Genomic DNA, 8,338 nt, shown 5'->3' with positions numbered 1-8,338 from the left:
TGTGTGTGTGTGTGTGTGTGTGTGTGTGTGTGTGTGTGTGTGTGTGTGTGTTTACAATTGGCTAAAGGATATTTGGCCTGAGGAAAAGATTTGTGATGAGGCCATTATATGATTTAGATGAGTCATGATAGGTAAGTGAAGACACTGCCAGTGGTATTACTTCCCATTAACCTGTATAAAGGCCTGGAAAGACCAAAGTGTACAACTTGCAGTCTTCTCCTCTCTTGAGTACATGTGATATGTCCAGCAGTAAATTATTTGCTGCTGTTTTAAGGCTACCATCAGTAGTAGAGCAATACTTGTCTCTAAATTATCCTCTTGGGGGGCACCTGCGTGGCTCATTTGGTTAAGTGTCTGCCATCAGTTCAGATCATGATTGCAGAGTCCTGGGATCGGACCCCACATCTGGCTCCCTGCTTGGCAGGGAGTCTGCTTCTCCCTCTCCCTCTGCCCCTCCTCTCCCCCGACTCGTGCTCACTTGCTCTTTCTCTCTCTCTCTCAAATAAATAAATCTTAAAAAAATAAATCGTCCACTTGGTCTCTGATATGTGTCAACGTGGTCAGCTCACTGTTGGCTCTTCCTGGTTATCTTCTGTTAGCATTGATTTGAAATGTGCATTCGTGTGTAGTCGCCGTGACTCTTCTGCTTACTTTGTTTGGTCATCCTCTTAATCTTTATAGTAAATTGCCTTCATTGCCTACCTGCATATCCTGCACAAGTCCTCAGCATAAGGATTTCATCATGAGAAGCTCTCTCATATTTGATGAAAGCAGTGAAATGCATCTATAACTAAGATGGAATTACAGGAAGCTAAAGTATTATACCTGAATGGCAAGTGATACAGAACCACTACAGACTAAATCAGCTAAAGCTTAGATGCAAGCTTGATGTTTTGTTGTATCTTACTGGTCAGTACACACTAGGTTTCTTGAGATGGTTATCTGATTCCTTGTTGACAATGCTTTAAACAAAGCTTAGTTGGGTAATTTTTTTCATCTCTGTCACTATGCAAATGTTGTATATTTTATGTTGGTTTTTTGAAAGTTGATATATTTGGGGCACCTGGATGGCTCAGTTGGTTAAGTGTCCAACTCTTGATTTTGGCTTGGGTCATGATCTCAGGGTTGTGAGATCGAGCCCTGTGTTGGGGCTCCGCACTGAGCACGGAGCCTCTTTGGGATTCTCTCTCTCCATTTACCTCTGCCTGTCCCCCCTCCCCTTTTCCTCCCTCCCCCACTCTCATGCATGCGCGCTCTCTCTAAAAAATATATATAATAAAATAAGTTAAAAGTTGATATTTGGGGGCACCTGGGTGGCTCAGTCGTTAAGCGTTTGCCTTCGGCTCAGGTCATGATCCCAGGGTCCTGGAATCGAGCCCCTCATCGGGCTCTCTGCTCGGCGAGAAGCCTGCTTCTCCCTCTCCCACTCCCCCTGCTTGTGTTCCTGCTCTTGCTATCTCTCACTCTTGTCAAATAGATAAATAAACTCTTAAAAATTTTTTTAAAAAGTTGATATTTGTCATTTGTCTGCCTGCTGATACGTAAATGTTATGATGATCCTATAAGTTAGACTACAAGGCATCATTATTATTTCATGTTATTGTGATTTGGGAGCACAGGAAACAGTGCAAAACAATAGTGATTACCAAATTTGTTTAGGCATCTAACCTGAAGAAGTAGAAAAAACTCCTGAAAATGGAGGGATATTTCGTACCTTCATCCTGATTACTTGTTACCTGAAATCTTAATATTTAAATAAGATTAAAATTATATTCAATTTTTAAGTGATTACATTTTTGATCGGGCAGTAAAGCTGAGAACACATGATCCTTTCACACTCTACTGGCTAATTATTTCCATTGTGAAATAGCCCTAAGCATATTATTAAACTTCCTGGCAGTTGAACTTTTTGATGCCTGAAATGTGGATCTACTGAATGGTGTTGGTTATGATCAGGCTAATACTGGTAATTATAACATTTCCATGTATTATTTTTCTTATTAAAATAGGGAAGCTGTATAACATGTTTGTTAAGAGTGCAAACTGTTTTATCGCATAGGAATTGCTAATATGTTGGATTATAGATAGCTGAGCATAAAATTAATTGTTGGTGAGAGGGGCTATATTCTGTCAACACCAAAAAAAAAAAAAAAAGAGGATCATAAATCTGGCACACAGATCCGGCTTTGAATCTCTCTTCCTCTACCGTCTGTGGACTTGGTCATCTTTTAATGTCTCTGAGCCTGTGTTTCTGAATTGATAAAATTGGTGCAGTAGTAATCCCATGGCAACAGAGTTGTCATAACTGTTGACTATTTTTAGGTGAAATTCACATAACATAAAATTAACCCTTTAAAGTATATAGTTCAGTGGTATTTAGTGCATTCACAGTGTTGTACAGCCATCACTCTATCTAGTTCCAGAACTTTTGCCTCACCCCCAAAGGAGACCTCATACTCATTAAGCAGTCACTCTTCATTCTCCTCTTGTCGTGTTTCTTGGTAACCACAAATGTGCTTTTTGTCTCTATGAATTTACCTATTCTGGATGTTTCAAATAAATGGAATCCTATAATATGTGATCTTTTGTGTTTGGCATCTTTCACTTAGCGTAATGTTTTTGAGGTTCATCCATGTTGTAGCATGTATCAGTATTTCATTCCTTTTTATAGCTGAATGCAGTTCTCTTGTATGGATATATCACATTTTGTTTATGCTTTTATCTGTTGATGGACAGTTGTGCCATTCTCACTTTTTGGCTATTGTGAATAATGTTGCCATGAACATTCATATACCAGGGTTTGATTATCTGTTTTCAATTCTTTTGGGTCTATAGCTGAGAATGGAATTGCTGGGTCATATAGAATTTTTTTTTTTTTAAAAGAGGGAGAGAGATGGGGGAGGGGCACAGGGAGAGGGTCTCCGGGCTCGATCTTACAACCTGAGCTGAAATCAAGAGTTGGATGCTTAACTGACACCTCCATATAGAATTTTCATATTTAACTTTTTGAGGAACTGCCATGCTGTTTTTCACAGAGGCCACACCATTTTACATTCCTAGCAGCAGTGTTTGAGGGATTCAGTTCTCCACATCCTTGGCAATACTTGGAATTTTCCTTTTCATTGTAGTGGTCTTAGTAGGTGTAAAGTGATATCTTATTGTGAATTTGATTTGCATTTCCTTAGTGACTACTGATGTTGAGTATCTTTTTATTCACTTGTTGACTATTTGTGTATCTTCTCTGGAGAAATGTCTATTAAGTCTTTTGTCCAATTTTTAATTGGATTGTCTTTTTGTTGAGTTATGACCATTGAATTTTAATGGGCATAAAATAGTTCAGTAAGTGCATGTAGTATGCACTCAATAAATATTAGCTAATAATGTAGTTAAAAGTATTTTTGCTACTTGTGGCCTGAAGGGGACTTTGCTTAGCTTTTGCAAATCAGGGTGCAAAGGCAACAAAATCTTTGTTATCAATAAAGTTTTGACTGTGTCAGTGTTCGTGCTTTGCTTTTAACTGATGCCCCCAAATCGAGAAATTAGAAACACTTATGCAAAAATCAGTTTATCTTTGTCAGAAATCAGTATATCATCAATGTTTAATTTATTCCTAAGAATTTTAAAGCAGTAGTGCCATCTAGTTATATCTGAGATTTAGATCATCTTTCTTCATTCTACCATGTATGAGACATTTGTTATGAATGCCACAATCAAAATTTTTTGAAAACTGGGTCAGGGAAACCTTCTTTTTGTATTTACTGCTATGGGTTTTCCCTTTTATCTGAAAGTAGACATTCTTATGAAACTTTTTTTTAAGTCTACATGGCATAAAGTGAAGAAGCATTTACCATTAATTTATATGGAAAATTTTTCTGCATTTCCAGACCCAAAAATAACCTCTCTTAGGCTTTTCTGCTACCTTAGGACACATCTTGCTAATGGATGCACAGAATAAATCAAGATAAAGCACAGATGCTCACAGACACAGTTCAAAGCTGTGGCAGCTTGATGTTGAGATGCTGAGTGTAGTTCCCAGGGAAGGAGCTTAAGGGTGCCCTTCTCACTGCTGGTCTGGGCGCTGCTTTTCTAAGAGCTTGCTGCAAAACAAATGTTGAATGCTGTGTTCGCTTTTCACCTTTTTTTTGTAAAAGCGAAAATCCTCTTCGGATTTCCTTCAGTTAGTGGAAACAGGTACTAACATAGATCTTTTGTAAAAGAGATGGGGTGTAAGGCAAACTTCCGAAAAGCAAGGGATTACCTGTGTGTAGCTGATGCATTATCATTGTTTTTATGTTTATTGCAACTTGGCTTTATGGGCTGGTCAAAAGAAGATAGATGAGAATAGGAGATCAAAGTAATTAATTTAGGATTACTCTCCTGTCAGGATTGTACCATCTTGAACTGATGAATATATTCTGGCAGGTTTATAGTAGTTTTTTGTTTGTTTGTTTGTTTTTTTTTAGTATTTTATTTCAGTATGTCATGATTTGGATTGGGGCAGTCGCTTTAGGCAGAACATACTGAAAACTGTATGCAAGTCTAAATATGGTTATTTTCTTGGGAAAGATAACAAAGGGAAGTGTATGCTTTCAGGGACCGGTGATTATTCACATGCCCCCTAAGGCACTCCCCCGCTGTGCTCTCAAGCTTTATGTTCTATTTGCTGCAGCTCTGAGCCCTCCTGTCTTTTTTTTTTTTTAAGATTTTATTAATTTATCTGAGAGAGAGAGAGCACATGAGAGGGGGGAGGGTCAGAGGGAGAAGCAGACTCCCCACCGAGCGGGGAGCCCGATGCGGGACTCGATCCCGGGACTCCAGGATCATGACCTGAGCCGAAGGCTGTCCCTTAACCAACTGAGCTACCCAGGCGCCCCCTCCTGTCTTTTTGATTGACTCTGTGCCTTTGCCCATTCCAATAAACGCTGCCTGGAATGCTTTCTAAATAAATCCACTGGTGACTCTCCTAAGTCTCTCAGGCAGACTAAACACCCCTTCTTTTGAGCTTTGAAATCTGTTACATATTTTCATAATAACACTTGTCGTAGTGTACTTTAAAAAATGCACACTATTTATTTTATTATTATTATTTTTTGTTAGAGAGTGGGAGCGGGGGACAGGGGCAGAGGGAGAGAGAGAATCCCAAGCAGGCTCCATGCCCAGTGCAGAGCCCGATGCGGGGCTCGATTTCACGACCCTGAGATCATGACCTGAGCCAAAATCAAGAGTTGGATGCTTAACTGACTGAGCTACCCAGGCATCCCTAAAGAAATGCACATTAAATTTTAAAAAATTTCTTAAATTTTAAACAAAATTATTAAATAGTACAGAGGTAAATGGTGAAAACAATTTCTCCAGTTCTCTTCCCCAAAGGCCATCATGGATAGTACTTTTTTTATATATCCTTCCAGAGTTTTTCCTGGGCTGACACAAGACTTTTTGTAGTATATGAAATGCTTATTTACCTCCTTATTTTTTATTGCTGAGTAGTTTAGAAATATAAAAATTCAAGTATTATAGAAATATACAGACCAAAAAATGAAAGGTTCCTTTATTTTGATCCTTAGCTCTTGTCCTTACTAAAGAATAACTCTCCTCTTCAAGAACATTCCTCTCTCCAGAGGCAGTCCTGTCATAAGCCTATTGAGTACTCTTTTGAATTGCTCCATTTACATTTATGTATTTACATAAAAATTATTTTAGGTATGTATTGTTTTTATGTTATTTTATATATTCTATAGCTTCTTAATATATCTTGGAGATTTTTTTCACATCATCATATACAGACCCATTTTATTCTGTATGGTGTTTATTCTATAATATGCACATGTATTTTATGTAATCATTTTTCAGTTGATGGATAAATTGTGTGTGTGTGTCCCCCTTGCAGTTTTTTTTTAAGATTTTATTTATTTATTTGAGAGAGAGAGTGAGCACGAGCAGGGGGGAGGGGCAGAAGGAGAGGTTGAAGCCGACTCTTCACTGAGCAGGGTGCTGAATATGGGGCTTGATCCCAGGACCCTGATATCATGACCTGAGTCAAAGACCGATGCTTAACCGACTGAGCCACCCAGGTGCCCCTCCCTTGCAATTTTCTAACGATGCTTCAATGAACACTTTTTTATTAACTTCTTGTTGGACCTATGTGAGTGTTTCTCTAGGTTGCTAGAGGTGAAATGCTGGGTAAAAGGGTATAAAAGGGTATATTTTTCTAAAAATTTTGGTGCATCCTGTCAAATTGCTTTTAAAAAATTTTTTTTGGTTTGAAATAATTTTAAGTTTGCAGAAGAGTAAAGATAGTACACAGAGCTCCCATATACTCTTCCCCAGCTTCCCCTAATGGTAACATCTTTCATAAACATACTACATATATCAAAACTAAGAGATTAACATTGGTACAATATTATTAAATTATAGAAACTATTTGGATTTCCTCAGTTTTTCCACTAATGTCCTAAAAAGTTCTAGGATCCAGTGCAAGATACATTGCAGTTAGCCAGCATGTCTCTTTATTGTCCTGCAATCTGTGACAGTTCCTGTTTTTTTCTTGTCTTTTTCACTGTCTTGACACTTAGAAGAGTACTGGTCAGGTATTTTGTAAAACATCCCTAAATATAGGTTTGTCTGATGTTTTCTGATACCCAAAGGTTATGGGTTTTGGGTCAGAATACCACAGAGGTGGTGTGCCCTTCTCATTGCATCATATGGGGGGGATAGACGATATCAACATGTCTTATTGGTCATGTTAACCTTGATGAGTTGATTAAGGTGGTGTCGGCTAGGCTTCTTCACTGGAAAATTTCTGCTTTTCTCTTTCCATACTCTGTTGTTAAAAGCAAGTTGCCAAGTCCAGCCCACACTCATGGGGAGGAGTTTTAAGTTCCATCTCCTGGAGGGAGAAATATCAAAGAATTTGGACACATGTTTAAACCTCCACAGTCATAAATAAATATTTTATGGAGATACTTTGAGACTATCCAAATACACTGTTTCTGTTTAAAAGTTCCACCTATTAATTTTAGCATTCCTCAGTGGATCTTGCCTATAGCAGTTATTACTATGCTATTGAAATGGTTGTTTTCTATTTCTCTCATTACTTCTATATTTATTAATTAGAAATTTTTTTGTAAGGAGACTTGTACTTTGTCTCCCATTTATTTATTTAATTTAATTGCATTATTATGGATTCAGGAATTTATTCTTTGGATTATAACATTTACTTTGTCACTCACTAAATTACTTAAAAAAATCTTCCAAATTACACTCCAACCAATAGTTGTAGATAACAAACTTACACACTTAGAACATTGGCTATTTGATGAATGAAAGCATTTTTTCCCCAATTAAACGTGAAGTTGAGTGTGTTTTATATGTTTATTGACTATATTTCTTTGTGAATTGTCTTTTTATACACTTTGCTCATTTTTAAATTGGGTTTTTCGTTTGTTTTATGGAAGTTTTTTACACTCGATATTAATCCTCTGTTAAATACAATTTTTTTTTCCTCTTGAGAAGAAAATGTTTTCCTTTTCTTTCTCTCTCCTTTTTTAAAGATTTTATTTAGGGAGAGCCTCCTTCTCCCTCTCCACTGAGCAGGGAGCCCAGTGTGGGGCTCCATCCCAAGACCCTGGGATCATGACCTGAGCTGAAGGCAGACGCTTAACTGACTGAACCACCCAGTTGCCCCTCTTTCTCTCTTTTTTAAATTACGAAAGTATTATGTTTGTTGTAAAATGTGTAAAGTGAATAGCAAAAGTCTCCTCACCCTCTCTTCACTCTCATTCCCCATGCATATTACCTTTGTTAGCTCACAGGCCAACAGTTTGGTATTTTTCCTTCCAGATCTTTTTCTATAGAGCAGAAACATATATATATGTATTGTGTGTGTGTGCAAGTGTGTATGTACATACAAAAGGATACACTTGATAAAAATGGAATCATAGAATATTCTTCAGTTTTGCTTTTATCACACATTTAACAAATTATGGAATCCTAATGTGTTGAAATGTATGTTTCATTGTCTTTCACTAGATTACAAGCCCCTTTATACAGAGACCATGATTCTTCCCACTCTACAGGTATAATTTTTCTGGGGGCTCCTGGGTGGCTCCTCCGGTTGAGCATCCGACTCTGGGATATCATCAGCTCAGGTCTTGATCTCAGGGTTGTGAGTTCAAGCCCCATGTTGGGCTCCATGCTGGGCATAGAGCCTACTTAAAAAAGAAAAAAAGAAAGGTATTCTTTTTCCTGTGTAAATGACGCCATTTATCCATTTGCTCATGCTAGAGACATTTCATTTCTTTAATAAAATTTAATGAATGTCTATTTCTCTGATACACAG

General features: G+C 37.7%; 1 protein-coding gene across 5 annotated transcripts in view; it reads left to right on the top strand.

The window, feature by feature from the left end:
• SPATS2 (spermatogenesis associated serine rich 2) overlaps positions 1–8,338 on the top strand; it is a 150,155-nt gene that overhangs the window by 6,966 nt on the left and 134,851 nt on the right. Inside the window, exon 2 of one of the 5 annotated variants that reach the window (XM_073882031.1) lies at positions 5,565–5,644. The exons of the other annotated variants lie outside the window; for them this stretch is intronic. The gene's annotated coding sequence lies outside the window, so the exon portion shown is untranslated. The remainder of the gene's footprint in view (positions 1–5,564; positions 5,645–8,338) is intronic. 5 annotated transcript variants of the gene reach the window in all.

This window comes from Callorhinus ursinus, unplaced genomic scaffold, assembly GCF_003265705.2.
Source record: "Callorhinus ursinus isolate GAN/ISIS: 27379988/994484 unplaced genomic scaffold, GSC_fseal_2.0 scaffold44, whole genome shotgun sequence".
Classification (NCBI taxonomy): Eukaryota; Metazoa; Chordata; class Mammalia; order Carnivora; family Otariidae; genus Callorhinus; species Callorhinus ursinus.
This window is presented reverse-complemented; position numbering and strand designations above follow the sequence as displayed.